At 40.1% G+C, this 20,057-nt stretch overlaps 1 protein-coding gene across 2 annotated transcripts in view; it reads left to right on the top strand.

The window, feature by feature from the left end:
- The window catches only part of mrtfab (myocardin related transcription factor Ab), a 42,355-nt gene extending 41,880 nt beyond the window's left edge, over positions 1-475 (top strand). For both annotated transcript variants that reach the window (XM_054598501.1, XM_054598500.1), the window contains exon 19: positions 1-475. This exon is cut by the window's left edge and continues 993 nt beyond it. The gene's annotated coding sequence lies outside the window, so the exon portion shown is untranslated.
- The last annotated feature ends 19,582 nt before the right edge of the window (positions 476-20,057 follow it).

A 20,057-nucleotide genomic window follows, 5' to 3' on the forward strand; every position in this document is an offset into this window, starting at 1 on the left:
TATGCTGAATCTGATTGGTTTAAAAGGGGGTGTTCAGGTCAACAGCCGAATCATAATGCTGTCTGAGGCTGAGTGAAAGCCACCATGTGTTGTGTTCATCAGCTGAGCCATTTAAGGTGTGACCTGGTCACCTCACTGTGGCAACCTGAAACCCTCACTAGTCAAAAATCACAACCGTCACTTATAGTTGGCAGTTGCTCTTGAAATGAACCATATCAGTGGCAACAGTTTGAATTGAAGCCTCGTAGGAGGGTTGCGTATTATTGGTAACATTATGGTAGACCACTATGTATTGCTGTATATGGGGTGTATATTATCAATCGTCCATATGACTATTTTTCTTTGCTGGTTGCTTTAGGGTCGAGCTAGCCGGCTGGGGAACATAGGGTGAGGCAGGGCTTCAAAAAAACTTGGACCTCGTCGTTTTTTAAAGAAAAAAAAGTTTAAAAAAAATAAATATATTATGAAAACACAATAGATGTCTCTGTTTTTCTTTTACCTGTTCACAACAGATGAACAAATAGAAAACAAAGTGTCCCATATGAGAAAAAAGCCAAGAACTACATCTGAGCTTGCTTTATTCATTACTTCCATGTTTATTTCTGCTATCATCAGTGACCTGCTCTGGTTACTTTATGGTTGAGTAATCCTGGTGATGGAAAGAGACCACAAGAGAGAGCCATTGTAAAGAATCCTGCTGTCTTGAACCAACATTTGCAACAGTCTGGATTCCAGCAAGTCGGCTGGTTGATATTAGTAACTGCTTCTTTTTTTTTTATGCTCACAAAGATTGCAAATACAAATTTGGCACACTTTTTATTTTTATTTTGCAGTTTCAGGCAGATAACTGACATTTGACTAAGTAAGTTAACTTACCGTTTTTATGCATTATGTTTTCAGGTTGTCAGTAAACACAATATCTCAGGAACACACTAAGGGAAATTCATATAAAAAAGTCATACAGGATTTTGGGTAATGTCATTAAATAGTCATAGTAATTCATGTCGAAAATAGTCAGGGTATAATATGTCAAAAAGTCCAAAAATCACACTATAGCATGTCGAAAAAGACAAAAAAAACGGTTAAGTATCGCATTTTTTGGGCCATAGGTCTACAGTCGGGTTCAGCTTGACTTTCCTTTGTCTCTTCTCTGCGGACGGATTGTTCATTGTTAATGATTCCATTTATACTCCGTTATGGATGTGATTTTGATGAGAAGTGAAGCTTAGAACTGCAGTCGAGGAAAATCAAGTGCTCCAAACCATTTATTGTAAAGTAAACTGAAACCTCCTCAAATACAGAATCGGGTGATATGTTTCTTCACTGGCAGCTTAAATACTTGTAGGACGCAACACTCTTTCCGGACAAAAATATTATCATGTGGCGGACAGATGTGATTTCCTCACTCTTTGCTGTTATGTTGCACTATTTGGTCATCTTCTATTTTATTTTTTTTTTTACACCTGTATCTTCGGCTCAACATTATCTGCTGGTTCCTTTTTATCTTCTGTTTACTTTTCACACTTGTACTCTGACTCAAAATATGAAACAGACATGTCATCCAGCTAATCCTGTTCAGGGTCACTGGGGGCTGGAGCCATTCCCAGTTTGCAAGGCATTGTACACCCACGGCAGGTTGCCAGACTATCGCAGGGCTGACTGATGGAGAAAGACAACCATTCACGCTCACATCGCTTAGATTCATTTACTTAAGCTTTGGACTGTGGGAGGCAGCCAGAGAACCCCGGAGAGAACCCACACTGCCACCGGGAGAACATGAACTCCACACAGTCTAGTCTAGCACGGGAATCGAAACCAGGCTGTGAGGCGACGGTGCTAGCCACCAGACCACCGTGCATAATGCATGCACTTTAGGATTTAATTTGTTTTATTACTTTCATTATCAAAATATGGAGGTGGTCAGGGGAGATCAATCTTATATTTTAATCAATAAAAAGCTAAACCCACCAAGCATTGTTATATTTTCTTTGGCCACTCCCCTTCATCCTCCCATCACTATAGAAATACAGTGTTAAAAAATAAACAAAACACCTTCTCCTGCTCTTTCAGAAAAGTAACACGACCCTCACTTCAGCAAATAAGTTCAATTAAATAAAACCTCTTTCTTTTTTCATAATTTCTAGGTTGTAATATTTACATATTTCCTGCAGGTACAGTAGAGTGTTATGATAACAGAAAGGTTGTCAGTGATCTTACACATCAGAGTTGAAGGTCTGGATTGGAATCAAACAACAAGGGCTTCTATCAAGTACAACCATTTTCCCTAAATGAAAAGGGACTCATTTCTAGACCAGAATTAAGAGGAGACCTGTGAGTAATTAGAGAGCTCTTTTTTCGAACAGTGAGAGTAAAGTGACCTCTTCATCATTCCCTCTTCATCATTCCCTCCTCTTTCTTTTCAACACCACATTGAATCGAGCCCCAATGCCCTGTTTGACTCGCTCACTCCCTTCTTCCAGCCTTTCAAGTCTCAATCAGCCAGCCCCTCATCATTTCTCAAAGACCCTGTTGAGCCCTCAGTCGATCTCACACACACACACACACACACACACACACACACACACACACACACACACACACACTCAATGCATAGCACGCAAACATGCAAGCTCGGTGCTAACTAACATTTTGCGGATTCACTTCACACACACAGGTCACAGCAGCTCCCTAGTGCCGCATCAGCACCTCTCTCTCTCTCTCTCTCTCTCTCTCTCTCTCTCTCTCTCTCTCTCTCTCTCTCTCTCTCTCTCTCTCTCTCTCTCTCTCTCATACACAGAACAGATAAGTCCCGAGGCCATGCCACTAATTAACTACAGTGAGCTCCAAAGGGCCGCAGCGCCACAAGCTCTAAAGATCTCCTCTGTATTCTACATCCTACTGACAGGAGCCCCCCCGACCTGCAGCCCACAGACACTTATGCTCAGAAAACTTTTTACTCACCAGAATGTGAATGTTGCATGTGGCAATAAAAGACAATTGTTGAGACTGCTATCTCTGCTGAAATCAAGTTTGTTTTAGATGATTTTCTTCTACTTCTTTTGAAGAAATGGTCAACCCTTTTGGGAAATGCGCCTTTTTGCTGTCTCCCACAAGTCTGACAATGCAACTCAAAACAATGTTATCATTAGACCCTCCCTGGATGGTAAACAGACATTTCATTCATATCTACCTGTTGATGCTGTTGATGTGGAGTTTTTGTATCCTGTGTACACTGGGATCATCAGATTCTGTGTTACTTGTTATTGAGCAAAACATTTGACAAAACCAAACCTGAACATGCATGATTTTCTGCTTGTTTGTTCAACCGAACCACTCTGTGTTTCAAGGACAGCAAATGTTTCTCGTCATGCCTCCATCTACCTCTTCGTGTGAAGTTGTATGATGTGAGAGGAGCAGTCAGATTTGGGTGGATCCTGCTGCGACTGAGGAGCCTTTGATAGCAGAGGATGTGAAGGCTGACATTTGCACGGGGCAGGGGGGGGTGAGAGGGTGGCAGGGGAGACCAGGGAGGGATGTGGGAGGTAAAGAGGGAGGAGTGTTTTGTTCTACACCTGTTTGTTTGAAAGACAAGAGAGTAAGTGGGCAAAAAAAGACACAGAGCGAGACAGCGGCAGAGGAGGGCGTGCAAATAGCACAGACGGAACACAGTCCCTCTGAGCTCGCAGACTAAATGATTGATCCACCCCTCTGAATACCAATCAGTGATTACAGTCCCCTGTCTGTTGTGACAACTTCTGATGTGACTGTTAGGAGGAAGAATACCATAAACAACTTACAATAAACAGCTTTATAGAGTTGAACCTCTTTGAGACTGCCTTAAAATTGAAAATAAGAACTCAATCAAAATGTGTTGCAGTGCTACTGATGGAGATTTTTGAGATAAAACTTAAAGCTGCTATAATCAATATTTTTTATATTATCAATGGGTTAATTTACTATGCAATTCCACCTCAGGTCTTCTGAGCATTTTAGTGTCTCTCGGATAATTGTTTCGGTTCTACGGCCAACGACTTTATAGTTTTCATTCAGTCTCACAGCTCTCATCAACAAACACCTTTTTTTTTTTTCAATGCAAGGGTCCAAGACTAGAGGATGTCATATAATGTTCAGATTGTAAAGCCCTCTGATTTGTGATATTCTGCTGTACTAAACAAAATTTAATTGAATAGTCACAGCAGGCAGCAGTTTTCAGCGAAGGCGCTCTGATTAACCCCCTTACTCAGCACAAAATAGAAAACTGACAAAGTTAGCAACTAGCTGGTGAAACAGTGGTGCTGTCTTAATGTCATATCTGCAAAAAGAAAAAGCACATCATCTCGTAATGCTACAACCAGTAACGTTTTATGTTCACGTGTTTAACCCGCTGGAACATTCATGGTCATTTCAATCAACATTTTTATTAAGATGTTAAAATAAGAAGTTTTTTCTTCGTTTTGTGTTTCTGTTAAAAGTAAGTGTTCTGGTTTGTTGCCCTGAGGGCCAAAGCATTGCTCTGAAGAAGTGGAAAAATAGCATTAAGAGTGAAAAGGAATATTTGATGTGTATTGTGGGCTACATTTTAAATTTAAATAGATTTTTAGTTCATGATTAAACGTTTATCCTGATCAGTTTGATCCGTCAACCTGGGTGGGATCATACTTAGGAGGGGCGGCTGCACTCATGGTTGTCCAGTCATTATGTAATCTAGGTTTTTTAACATAATCTCGGGACTAAACGGTGTTAAGGAGAATTACACAATTCATCCATTTTGGCTCGGTTTAGAGGTTTATGGTTCGGACCTCCACATGAAGCCAAAGTGGTGAAAGTGAGAGACAAATTATGGTTTATCTGTTTAAGTCAAGAGCCTCAGAAGAAGTTTGGCCCATTGGAGACAAGTAGAGTCATTAGCCAAATATCAGACAAGAGATTTGTTTAGAAACCTCACAAACGCAACGTTAAAAAAAACTCTATTTCTGATTATCTACTGATAATCATTTCTTAACAGTGAATAGAATTGGTAGGTCATGTTTCTGTGTCTGTGTCATTGATCTGACATGGGTTTCAGCGCATAATACTCAATGGACATGATGAGTGCAAAGCATGAAAGTAGGTTCATCACAAGGGAAGCATCAATTAATTGACCACTTCAGCCAAAACAGCTCTGAGCTCTCAGTTTAATTGGAGGGAAGCATTAGTTCAGACGCTTTGACAAGAGCCACAGGACAGACACAAATCAGAACGATTGTACTGGGCATCAGTTACATTAATAAGAACAGTGGTATTACTGGGATGGAGGGTACAGTAACACTAGAAGAGTCTTACATAACTGTAAATCTGTAAGGAGTGTAAAATAATCCACAAGGTCTCCTGTCAATCACACACACACACACACACACACACACACACACACACACACACACACACACACACACACACACACACACACACACACAAACACACAGGTTGTGATGCATATTATCTGAGAGATACTTCATATGATGCAGTTTGAAATCTTAAAAACTATTTCACTTTCAATGCTGAAAATATCAAATGTTTGAAATGCAAAGCTCCTGTGTAGCAGCACAAGACAATCTTCCTTGTTTGTGCATGTGTTGGTGTTATTCTAGTAGCAGGATTTAATTACATTCAAATGATTATGGTTAATGAGGACTTGGGTCTTATTTTTAACTTTGAGAATGCGAGCAGTGAAAGGTGCAAACCAGTGTGAGCTGGTAGAATAGCATTTTCATGAAAGATTGGATTTGCTGAGGAAGATAGTTGTATTTCACATTAAACATGTATACACATTTAATATATAAAGAAAATCATGAAGATAATATTGTTTTGTAGACTGAGAATCAATGCTGATTATCTATTTTTCTATCTATATCTATAATATCCATCTATAATATATTTTGGGTCATGTTTCCATAGTTTTGGACATCCAAAAGAGTCTACAGAACTTACTCTCCTAGTTCAACTTTGATTATACCATCACATGACATGGTATATAGACATGACAGGTTCACGCTTTTTTAATTTGTCTCTAACAGGGGCTTTAGATAATCTGGTCAATCTGTTACTAGTTTGTCTGATAGTGTTGCCCTGTCTGACTTTGTTTGTAGCAGTGTTCACTGTCAACTGTCAATTAAAGGCAAAAGTTCAAAGTTCCCCACCTAGTTTGCTCAAAATGGTTGCTGTGTGAATTCATTCAAAAATACTGGTGATGAATAGAGAGAAGCACAGGCAGTTTAAAACTGATTGTATTAGCATTAGTGGAAGAAAAACGGCTCTTTAAAATGACACAGTTCTGAGTGAAACTGCATCGGTGTGATGGGAGTGAGGAGGGGTAACTAACAGGTATTGTTACCATGCAGCCAACATAATGACATCCAATCTCAACAGCCCTGAGAGACTCTGGACCAAGTGAGAAAAAGTGGAAAAAGCATGAAGGAGCGAGAGATGTAAACGAGAAGAGGGGAAGGCGATACAGATGTAGATATAAATAAAAACAAGGAGCAGCAGAGAGAGAAGACGAGAGCGGAGCCAGAAGAAAAGGGAGAGCCAGTGGAGACCCCCAGAGAGGAGGAGAAAGGAGCTGTAGCATTGTGTTGTGTTGTTCAGTATGATTAACTCCAGAGAAAGAAGCCTGCTGGAGGACTTACCGAAATAGCTGCTCCCTATTAAAATCAACTACTGCGACTGCCACTCACCTGGCTGCTGCTTAGCATTGCAAATGTACACGACAAGACGGAACATCACAGGATCTATAGGAAGCCCGATGCGCAGTCAGGAAGAATTTGTCCTCGTTCCAGTGAGGTGGGGAAAGCAAAGGTGAACATGGAGTATCTTTGATTTAAAGGAGATATATGTAGAATATAAATGGTGATCTGTCACTAGACTCATCTTCAGTCATTAGTGTCGTAGTTGCAATAAAAGACTCCTATTCAGCCTCTATCTATTTCTGGATTTTACATTGTGAATCAGTCTTTAGATAAACATTTTGGGCAGTTCTTTAAGAGTATGCGTCTGACGATGGAGGCATGAGGCCAATAAAGAGGATTTTAAAAAAAAAAAGATTCTTTTAATGAGCCTCTGCGTGTCAAGAAACAGCAGATGTGGTCTTAAAGGCCAGATCTCTAGTTTAACGGAGATGGGGGGGGGATCAGACACTGTTGTTGGTTGAAAAAACGGCTGGCTCTAATCCTAGCTGTGAATAAATCGCTTCATGACATGATTCCTATATAAGTGAGTTCTGTTTAAAAATGGATTGTTAAGCTCATCTGTAGCTCATATGGGGCTTCAACCGTCAAATCAAGGGGTTTCTCCTAGCTTTACTGTCTTTATATTGCAAAAGTAACTCTTTTTGTCTCCCCTGACAGTGTTTTCTTGCTGAGACATAGTGGGGGTGGGATTTCTCACTGAGGAAATATGTGTTTTTGACGATACCCACTTTATTTTAACTAACTCAGCCTCATAGAGACTCAACTTCAGTGCATTTGAACTTTGGATTTAGCCCCCCACCTCTAAAATGATATTATGAGTGTATCTCTTCAGAGTCAGTACGGACAGGAGGAATAATCAATGCGTTTCACATTTAGGGTTGTTTATAGGTCTTGAGGAGGACTGCTGCACACGTTAAAAAAAGTTTTAAAGCTCTTTGTGGCTTTAGTGAGATCTGTGCAGGGCTGAAGACTACAAGTTTAAACTCTGTAGCCCACTCCTGATCTCTCCGCGCTCTCTCGAGGTTACATTCAGAATAATCCAAAGTCTGACTAAAACTAAAACTAACATAAAGTAGAGGGTAGCAGCTTAAATTTCCTCTGCTGAACTTTTGACTATTTGTAGAATACAAACATATTCATTTATTGAGGAAAAATGCTCTGTATTGTGTTCCTATGATCATCGTTGACACCCTGACCTTTTACAGCTACAGGTTAGAAAAGTCTTTGGCTGAGTAGAAATCAATGGCTTGACTTCATCAATGGATTTTCTGTCTCATGTTGTAAGGTTGACTTTTTTTCCCCCCCTCTGAAACTCAGCAGTGGAAGCAGCGACTAACTTTATGTATCTGCCTTTCTTACACAAACACACCTACAGCTCAATTACATAATTGAATATGAGTACCGTGTGGTGTGTATGTGATATTAACATATTTGCAGCAGAAATGTAAAGTTACTGTAATACAACACCTAACTTTCACAATAACACAATACACCTCTAGCACCACCCGATGAATCCCCACGGCTCATTAAAATGTATTTTAGTTTTCTTTAGTCTTTTTTTCCTCTTCTTGTGCTTCTAAAATTATTCAAATGAAAAAAATCGACTAGATATTGACAACAGTGGCAATTTACCAGAAATAGTATACATAATACACAATATCAAATAGGGCCATGCTACTGTTAGGATTGGTTAATTAAGATTTGTTAAACACAAAATCAAGAAAAAGCATGGCTTATTGACATTACTATCACAAGGTTCAGTTTTTAGTCTTCACAGTCCTCTTCTGAAATATGATTTACTGCAGTAAATCAGCCAACCAGTGTATTTGGCCAGCAGCTTGGACTGGGTGAGTCCTCTGAATTTCTGCATTATTTGCATTTATGCTGAATATTTCAAGAGAGAATCATGATGCATGTTATAATATATTACTGCTAGTAGCATATTAATGGCAATGTCAGGTGGTCAGTCGGTCCATCCACCACTGTGGTCCAGGCTGATGTCCCTCAGGATGAAATTGAATAACCTTAATTCTTTAACTTTTCATATGGCTTCATTGTTAGGTAAAACATTTAAATTTGTCCAACACTTTGGATCATGACCAAATGCCTGCTAAACTACAGACATTCCCATCAGCCTCAGCTGTATTTTTTATCCCATCGCTCACAATAATGACCATAAAAAAGTTTTCAGTTATAACTAAAGATGTAGCAATGCATTACCAGTGAATATTGAATATTAAAGTGGCTAGGTGATATGCAGTGTCACATGTTTAGTGTAAATGACCAGACCTGTTTACTTCTTGGCTGCACCAACACAAGAGGATGGCTGCATTAAAGCTCACAAACAAAGGTCATTAAAGTAGCCAAACATAAAGATAGGATTACAATTTTTGATACTTATCATCTTGAAGGTGTCTTATATTGATTTTTTCATTTTTAATTACTCAACTTTGTTCTGGGTGGTCTTAGAATGAGCAAACATGTTGCAAACATACTTAGACACATACATTGTTCCTGTTCTACCACATTTTTCTCAATTCTTTAATTTAGTTTTATATTGAGTCAAGTTCTGGAAGAGCCAAAGGCCTTTCACTCTCTCGCTCACACCACTGGTCACTTTATTAGGTATACCTGTTCAACCACTCATGAAAGCAAAAATCTAATCAGACAATCACATGGCAACAACTCAATGCATTAGAAATGCTGACATGGTCAAGATAATCTGTTGAAGTTCAAACCAAGCATTACAATGGGGAAGTAAGGTGATGTAAGTGACTTTGAAAATGGCATGATTGTTGATGCCTGACGGGCAGTTTTATACTGAAGATGAACATTGGACAATAAAATATTGGAAAAACTTCACCTGCTCTTTGCAGATGATGTTGTTCTGTTGGCTCCATTAGACCACGATCTGCAGTATGCATGCACTGGGGCAGTTTGCAGTTGGTTTTAAAGAGGTCGGTATAGAGTCTGAGGCCATGATTCTTTGCAGGGTAACAGGGTTAAGAGTGAGTCACTGGCCCAAGTGAGGGAGTTCAAGTATCTCGGGATCTTGTTCAATGGTGAGGGTAAAATGGAGCTTGAGATGGACTGCTAACAGAGACATTTCAATAAGAACAAACACTATCATGTAGAACACACCCACTCCTGGATGTAGTGAATCTGTTAGCTTATCAGAAATTGAAAGGTGACATTATTCAATGTACATCTGCTAATTTTGAACGTGGTAAGGTGTAGCCTAACATACAAATATAAATCTGTTTGACTTCGACTGTGCAGGAAAAGCCCAGAAACCCTCTGTGCCCAGGCAAAGTCAATGATACAGTGCCTGTTGTTGCACCATGCACATCCTTGGTTTTTATATTCAAATTTATGGTGATGCAGGTGTTGATTATGTAAATGCGTGAAGGTGTAATAGGCTACTTTAATGTCTAGTGCCATGCACTAGTCATTGTGACTGTGGCCTTATGGGATAATATTATGTTAAGTGAACATTTTAACTTGCAGGTAAGGTTATGATATTACCTGCTGTAATTAAGTTTTACCTGCATTTGCCAGTTCCTATTTTCCAATCCTGGTTACTATTAACTTATTAGACTATGTTTGCTTCATTGAAATCTTAGGCTTATGTATTAAAATGACTAAAAATACATGTGGCACATTGAAAGTCCCAGCATTATCTTTGAAAGTATACATAAAAGTAAAAGACTAATCAGGTAGTCATGAGTGTTGTTCCAAAAAATAGTGGTGTGACAGCTGTGAGGGATGAGAGAGAAACAGGGCGGGGCGGGAAGACACAAAGACTGTTGGGAAATGAGATTCATTACAATTCTCTCCAGAAAGGGTGCCAGTAATGGACGAGGCAGCGTCAGTGCTGATTTGTATCTGTTGAGGAGAGTCGGAGCTGGGGGCCGAGGACCTTCAAATTGCTAATCAAAGCCGGCCGAGAAGACTGACAGCTATTCTCACTGGATGTCAGCGCAGACCTCATTCACTTCTATAAGTCGCTGTGTGTGGAGGTGTAATAGGCCCAAATGAAGCTGGATATTTGCATCTCATTTGATTTTGCAAAGGTCACTACTGACAGGGAGGTCCAGGGGGGACAGTGCACAGAGACACACACACATGGTACCCTGATGATAGACAATGCTGTTACTCTTCCATTGCCTGGCATCTAAATCATCCAAACTGAGACAAAATGTACGTCTTTTTCTTATATTCTCTTTGTGCTTTTCAGTTTCCTAATAGCATACAATAATAGTGTTTGTGTGCATCAGGGGATGTTGTGGGTGGTAGTCCTGCTCTCTGATTCACGCCCTCTGGGCTCTGCTGCCCTCTTTGTATTTGCTTTTCTAATTGGCTGACTGTGTGCAGCCAAACAGTCACTAATCATTCACCTAACCGACTAATAACTCTGCTGTCCCTCGCTGTCACTGAGTCTCATTCGACACGTTTTTTGCTATCTATTCTGTCTTTCAGGGCATGTAGGGACACTCTGGTCGCCATGTTGGAAAAAGAGATTTCTATGTCATTCAGATTGTGCAGTTTTGGAAACAAATTTCATCAAGACTTGTTGAAACCTTGATAAGCTTTAAAGAAGACTTTGTTGTTAAATGGGTGCTTTTCTTATTAATTGTAGCACTGAGTTTATGAATTAAGTATAATGTTAGTTCAGGCAGATCATTACCAAGCTGTGTGGCTAGTAGCATCCAATCCTTTTCATGCAGGTTAGCTTTCCATGTATTCTTCATATGGCCAAAACCCATTTGGATTGAGTTTCATCAAACTCTGGTTTTGTGTCTGAAACATTTAAACTCTGCTTTTCTGCAAATAAAGATCAAACTAATCTTTGTAAACAGTATACAGTTAACATGCACCAACCTTTACTTTGATACCAGGGTAAATGCACTCAGCAAATAATCAATGTCGCAGTTGTTTTATAGATTGCTTGCAGCCCTTCTTTTCGTTGTGCCTGGTATTAACCGACAAGTGGCAGACACACAAATCAGCCAGTGATCAATATGGAGCTGGGTAACCCTCAACTTAAAGGTCATTCTGGACCAATTAGTGTCAGCTAATAGCATGATACAACTATAAGCATGATTTTTTATGCTGATGATGAAGCCAAATAATTGTATAAGTCTCAACTGCTGCAGCCCCTCTCCATTCAAAAAAGTGTTTCACTTATTGTCACCTCAATAAGCTTCACTGTGCAGAATTTCAAATGAATTGCTGAAGTTTCTCTGTGCTCACCTTAAATCTCAGTTCAAGACGTGCGTGTATGAGCATCATTTTTAACATCACAGAAGCCAATCCTGATCCAATATGCAACTTGTGCGATATGGAAATTGTGCCAAATTTGCAAAATTTCATCTATAAAAAGTAAAAATATTTCGCAATTTGAATTAGAATTTTAAAATGTTAAAACTGTGTGTAAATAAAAGGTTAAAGCTATGGACATTTTGTGCAACCTTTTTTCTTGATTTTTGTAGATATCAAATTGCTTACTTGTTTATCAGTAAACTCTACTCTGGAAATATGTTATTGCCAAGCACACTGGATTATTAATTTTCATGGACTACAACAACAACCTTTTTCCTTTCGGGGCAATGTTTCACCTCAAGTTCCCTTATTAAAGCAGCAGCCAACACATGACCTTACATGTTCTCTGCTGCGTTAACGCATGAAGGAACAGACAGCGACAGAGGGAGAGATGTAAATTATTTTCTCTAGGCAAACCAAATGAAACCAGAGCAAACATTTCCCGCCGTCACATCTCATATCAACAAGTCAAAGCCCATCACCCCAAGGAGTGCTGTGAAGTCAGCACATTCACTCTGGACAAAACAAGTGGAGCGCTTAAAGTCTTTGACTAAAAACATTGTGTCAGTCTGTCGGATTCTCTGCTGCGTTGTTGTGTGTGGATATGGAGTCAAACCGGTTCAGTCCTGCAGCATCGGAAACATCAGACCCGCTCATTAGCTTTGTGCTGTGAACCCGCAATGTGGGTTGTCAGGGTGAAGACACACACACACACACACACACACACACACACACACACACACACACACACACACACACACACACACACACACACACACACACACACACACACACATATACATAAACACATAGACTGTGTGGGCAGATAAGAGAGGAAGGGTTGACAGCTGCTGACTCAAAATCAGGAATTTACTGTATGACAATGCAAGAGATAAGAGAATAAACTTCAAACATCACGATGATGCAGCATCACCACAGCACTGCAAGTCATGCTATTTTGTCTCCTACAAAGTTTGTTTCCACGTGAATGCAGGCGTACACAGAATGGTCCAAACATTATGTGACGATGACAGACATACACCCCCCCCACACACACACACACACACACACACACACACACCCAATGCCTCAAGGTGATTTTAATTTGTAATTACCTTTTTCCAGCTCCCTGGAGTATAAAGGCTTTATATTTGAATGGGGTCCATTGAGACCTGAACTAATGAGGGCACACACAAACACACACATTCAGGAACACGCTGCACCCTAAGAACAGCAACAGACTCCAGTGTGCACTGGTGACCATGTAAATGCCGATAAAGCACCGCTTGAATTAACGTATGTAATTGGTATTCATTAAAAGGCAGTTGCATGAGCAAAGGCTTTATCAAACTGTGGTCATTAGAATAGTAACATTGGAATTGTAGTTTTATTGAGCAGTGAAATTAGCCCTCTGACATGAGGTTGCAGCTCTTCTTGCTTATTGCACCCACTATTCACTAAATATTACAATCTATTTGTATTTAACATGAATAGCCTCTGTTTTTACATGTCAACAATGGCTGAGCTTCAGGTGACTACAGATGGTATAAGCAGTGAAAACATCGCTGTTGTCATAAAAAGTGCAAGCATTCACTGCATGCAGGCTACATCTCCACTTTGGTTGCATTTGTTGACATTTGTCATTTTCATTCATTGAATCCCATCAGAACATGTAAATGAATCACACAGGACAGTCACACAAGCCCTCTGTATAGTTGCTGAACACATTAGTCCACACACACACACACACACACACACACACACACACACACACACACACACACACACACACACACACACACACACACACACACACACACACACACACACACACAAAGTCACAATGCAGTTGCATAACCTAACATTCTATAAGCATAGATTGATTAGCATATGTTTGTGATCCATCCTCTTCCTGTTTAAATGGTGCGGTCAGTCTGTTTGTCCCGGGGGAGCTCACCTTATAATCCCCTGACCCTAAACCGTGCACCCTGTCACACCAGCTGAGATGCATCTGTCAGGAGACACAAATGCAACCATGTATGGTTTGGTGGGTGTACAGTATGTTACACATTCTGAACTCCATGCCTCTACAGTAGTTAGACCTACAATATGTTGCTGATAAATTCATCAAATATGACTGTTTGCTTTCAGTTGCCTAATATTTGCTGCACATACAGGATCCTTAAAACATTGAATATACATATTTATATCATGGCCTGCACAAACACTGATTAATAGGGACAAGAGAAGCAGACGAAGAGACAACATCTAAATGTGCAATCTTCATTTTTTTGTGGAATCTATGCTTAAAAATCTTTATCAAAACATTTCAAAAACATTTCTAAAGGCTATTTAAAGTTTAAGATCTTTTGTGAAAAAATATGAGAATGATGTGCTCATTTGGGGTGATCTTGTATGTCATCAAAATCCTGGAACCAAAAATGATGTATGTATTTGGTACTCCAGATTCTCCAGCCTATTTCATATTACTGTTGTTGTGCCACAGTGCAGCAATAGAACAGCGGATTTGTTAAGACTTTAATGATAAACTGGGCCAAGTTGATTAGCTTATGGTGCATGATGCTAGCTAACTCCCTGCATAACCTTTGATCTTCATGCTGTGTTCATGCACACACACACAGTGCGACCCAGCCTTGTTAGTCACCTGTAAATGTCGGGATGCACGATGATCACTCATGTAATGAAAAAGAAATGCCAACTGAGACAATCACAGAGAGGAACTCGCACACACTTTGGTTTGACCTGTATCTGAAACAGACCAACTGCTCTCTGATATGTGCAGACAACATTGGCTGATGTGAGGTTGTAGATGAAAGTGGTCACTTTTGGCATCCTTGTCAGTACCCAACTCTTTCCCCACAGTATTAATATTATATTAATGAAAGCCAATTTATAACACAGAACATAATAATTAGCAAGCTACTGTTACTGATAGTGTTGATTTTTTAAAAACTGTTATCCAGGTCTGGAGCTCTTCAGTTCATTTTATTTTCTAAATGTTAACAAGCTGACATGATCACAAACACAAAATCAGACCCATCAGTGATTAAATAATAATTACTCATTAAAACCAGCTCAGAAATGAACCATTTACATTTTGAAGTGACAGAATTTATTCAAGCTTTTGCTTATAAAATATTGTCTATAAAATGTCTATACACATACTAGCATAAGAAAAAATATTCTAAGAGGCAATATTTCTCAGGAATGCATCGTTTTTGAGGAAGCTCTTCAAAATACAAAAAAAGGGATTTCCAAAGCATACTGCATGAGGTAATGTCTTGACTTTTTGTAATGTAGCCCTGCAGCGTAAGTTTATCTACTGATTGTAGAAGTTTAAAGGTCATTCTGAACTCCCACCTCCTCCCTTTTATTTCCCAGAGTCCCCTGAGAAGAGCTGCATCAAAGCCTCGCCTGGATCATCTCATTAAGGGGCTTCCCTCTGATCATGGCCCTGCTCGGCTCTTCATCTTCAAGTGGAGTACTCACTCTCTCTCACACACACACACACACACACACACACACACACACACACACACACACACACACACACACACACACACACACACACACACACACACACTGTACAGCTCAGCGTTCAACAACGCCAATTTAGAATCGGAAAATTAAAGTCAGACATGTCCTCTTAAAATGTTTTTTAATAGAAGCAAGGCGTGATCTTCTCTTTAGCTGCTGTACCTCTGTTTTAAATTTGCCATGTAGGTATATGAATGTTGTTGTGTGCATTGTCTCCTGTATATGAGAAACACTTGCAAGACAATAAAGAATGAGTCAGTGTTTGGGAGTATTATTAAATTAAGCTATCTCAAGCTTAATTGTTTTTTGGGACTGATCCTCTCACACTGGGATGTAGATCTTCAGTTCGGCTAAATGTATTTGAGCTTATTTTTAAATGTAGATCATAAAAGTTGCATTCTTGACCATGGAAACAGTAGTTTGATCCATTAGGGTCCATTTTCTAGCTTTTACTCGAGCTTTTTATATTGGCTACAATGAGAACAGACCAGACTTTTCTAAGGAGGACCATTGAATGCAGAGATCCGGGGAAAAAACCAACAGTAAGTATACCTTTTTCTGTCAACTATTTTGACTTCAGTTAGTGATTTACTACAACTCCCAGAATGCCTTTGTTAACTGACATTCCTTTGTTGCGTCATACTAATAATTTGAGAGGTAGTGATAAATATAATTTTTCTTGTAGCGGTAAATTGCCAAAGTTGTGTCTAATCATTTACTCAAAATGTACATTAACATGCTGCAAGGCTGCATTGCCTCTTCTTCAGTGGTAGTATGATGGATCTGAAGTGGGGTCTCTAGAAAAAAAAAAGCACTTTGATTTCAGAGGCTGACATTCATTGATGATGTTTTAGATCACTGCCGATAAACTCCATTGCATCTATCTTTGTCCACGAATGAGAAAAGTTAAACAAAAAGGACCACAAACTGATGTGAACATGTGTTTTAGGATTAAGATTTTCCCATTAACACTTATCAGTAGAAGCACACAAAGCCCAAGTATGAATATTCATAGACGCTGTGAAATCATCAAATGAAATATTCATCACGTTCGGGATATTCAAAGTGTCTCCTAATGAAGGGGGCAACACTGCTCTAGTAAATCAGAGATCTGCAGGCACTCTGTGAATCTAGTTCAAGATGAACATTAATTCAACAGGATTATTTAGAATTCATGTGGTGACAACAGCCGCTCTGCGTGCAAACCGCACCAACACTCACACATCATCTTCATTTTCCTGTTTCTATTAAATGTTACACAAAACACCCAACGCTTTCTCATTTAGACACCTTGACCTCCATTCCCCTGAGGGTGAAATGCAACAGTGACATTTTCATTGGAGGCAACTTGTCTTTTTTTGTACTCACCATTTTAAAAAGTGAGAAAGCAATTTGTGCATGTTTACTATATGACAATTTCCCGCGCTATTGTACACAACCCCAAAGCAAGACAGTGCAGTAAATGCAAAGAAGCCAGAGCATCTGCTAACTCATATTGAAGACACTCAATTTAATTTCTAAGCTTTTTCGGTCACCTGCGTCAGAGCAGGAGACGTGCTGCACACACAAAACAATTGTGTCCATAAAGGGAGCTTCGGTTGTGAATTATCAATAGGAACACCTGACGTGATAGAGAACAACACACACACACACACACACACACACACACACACACACACACACACACACACACACACACACACACACACACACACACACACACACACAGAAACACACAGACACAAACAGAAGCCTCTCTCAGACAATCAAGAATACCAGAGAGCATTAGATATAAATATGCACATTCCATGCAACTCCAAATGTTTCTTGGACGAGTAATACAATTATCCAGTCATAGGAAGAAAATGATATTCTTTATTAAAGTGGCAGTCCACAAATCCACCCTTATCTAAGATTCAGTACAGAAAGCATTACAAACAGGGGAGTTTGAAAGACACAGGTGTTTACCAGGCAGGGGGTGTCTAATGAAAGACCCTACCCATTTGCATCCTGGGAAATGTTTGATCCAGTGTTTTTGGAGCTACCGTTTCAGTTTTGACCATTTTTTTATAATCTGTCTCTCACAATTCCCACATGATAGCATGCTGATGTTTAGCAGGTAAAATGTTTTCTATGTGCACTATGTAAGTTTAGCACGTTAGCATGCTAAAACTTGCTAATTAGCACTGAACACAAAGTACAGCTGAGGTTGATATGAATATAAAATACCACAGCTTGACCAGCTTGGTCAGCGCTGTAACTCTAAGCGTTCTGAGCTGCAAACTATGGCACTCTGCGTAGGCATACGCTCCTTACATGCATAGTGCTTTTACAAAACAAAAGGTGCGTTGCATGCAGACGCTAAACACCGCCACCATGCGTCTGTGGGGCACTGACCAAGCCGTGGTATTTGATGCATTGGGAGTGAGAACTTGTCATCGAAATTCTGTCAAAGAAGCAAACACAAAATGAATGCACAACCACTAATGCATTTAAGGATTATTGAAATTATTGTTGATCAATAATAGGGGTAGTGCATGGTTTGATTCATAAGTACATCCATTCAGATAAAAAAGTATCGTTGGGACTACAAGAAAGGCATTCACTTATGACAGTTTTTCCTTTTAATTATATGGCTAAAGAGATTCTGATTGGCTGAAAGGATGTACCATATTTTTCTGGTAATCAAACAGCTTCAGCATCCCTACACTAGACCTAATGAATACGCATATTCAAAGTCATGCATACCTACCTACTGTACTATTCATATTTTCACACACTTGTTAAAATGTTTATTCTGAGGATGACGGAAATTTGCAAAGGACTGATAGAACTTCTTGCAGCTGCCTTCAGCTCAAGATGTTTTCCTGTTTTAATAACGGTCCAATCAATACTCGCGGTTCTTCCTTACATAACATACATCTGTGTGGTTATACTGCAAGTACACATCATATAGAGTCTTAGCTGCATAAAATGATGGAAAAATAGAAATAACTCATCACCCCTACCCCTTTGTCAACTCCAAATCATTCCTTCTTTCTGATCATCTCTCCCTTCATTCCTCCACCCTGTACCTGTCGCCTCTCTCTCTACTTACTCATCCTCAAAGTCTTTCCCTCCTACTTCTTTTTCTAAACCTGTCTCTCTCTCGCTATCACTCTCTCTCTCTCTCTCTTTCCATCTCTCTCTTTCTGTCAGTGAGTTTCTCCTCTCTCATCTTTGGTCCTCGGCCAATCGTTTCTCCTCCACTGTTCCACCTCTCCCTCCCCCACTTCTTTCCTTTCTTTCCGTCTTTCTTTCTTTTCTTGTCAGGCCTCCTCCCCACTGCCCTACATTAACTCTCTTCTTTTCATTCTCTCTATTACACTCTCCCTCGCCCTGCCTCTCCTCCTCGTTTATATCCAGCATGCAATAGAGTGAAAATCAGAGGGGAAAGTGGAGGAAGCGTTGAGTTTGCTCCGGAATGACAAGACATAAAGGAGAGGATTTTGGGAAAGGCGATTAGCGGAAAGCAAAACAAAAAGCCCCTTGTCAATCTGGCTTATAATTCCATTAAAAATTGTACATTTGGTAGTTTACTTTGAGAAAAGCTGTTATAATTGGCCTCAGCAGTGGCATCTGTTTGTGTGTGTGTATGTGTGTGTGTGTGTGTGTGTGTGTGTGTGTGTGTGTGTGTGTGTGTGTGTGTGTGTGTGTGTGTGTGTGTGTGTGTGTGTGTGTGTGTGTGTGTGTGTGTGTGTGTGTGTGTGTGTTTTGGGGGGCTGAAAGAAGTTGCACAAATGAGCAGGTGTTTATCTGCAGTTTTTCCATGTGCACATGTTCAGATTTTTGTCTGTGTGGGTCTGGAGTGTGTATGTCTGTCTGTGTGTGTGATTGTATGTGTGATGAGTGTGTATCCTTGGGCTGCTAATGTCAGCAGTGTGTGCCAGTCTCCTGTTTTTTTGGCATCACCTGCACAGGTTGCGATTTAAACAAAAGAAGGTGGCAAAGCTGCAGTTGGACCCCCTGGCTCCTGAATCTGTCTGACACACACACACACACACACACACACACACACACACACACACACACACACACACACACACACACAGAGGCACACAGAGGCACACAGAGGCACACACACTCATACGTGCCCAAGCTCGACACAGAAATCTGCAAACAAGTATGTTATCAAAGCCAAAGGCACAAGGGGAGGGCGGGAAAGACACGCTAAGAGACGGGAGAAGAAAGGATGGTGTGGAGATTAGGGATTGGGAGTTGGGGGAGGGAGCGAAGGGGTGGGGAGTGTGAGGGTTGATGACGCTTGTGCGTTTGTGTGTGTGTGTGTGTGTGTGTGTGTGTGTGTGTGTGTGTGTGTGTGTGTGTGTGTGTGTGTGTGTGTGTGTGTGTGTGTGTGTGTGTGTGTTGAAAGGAGTTGCAGGAAACAGGCGGTACAGGATGAGCAATAAGTAG

The sequence above is a fragment of the Anoplopoma fimbria genome, chromosome 5, assembly GCF_027596085.1.
Source record: "Anoplopoma fimbria isolate UVic2021 breed Golden Eagle Sablefish chromosome 5, Afim_UVic_2022, whole genome shotgun sequence".
Classification (NCBI taxonomy): domain Eukaryota; kingdom Metazoa; phylum Chordata; class Actinopteri; order Perciformes; family Anoplopomatidae; genus Anoplopoma; species Anoplopoma fimbria.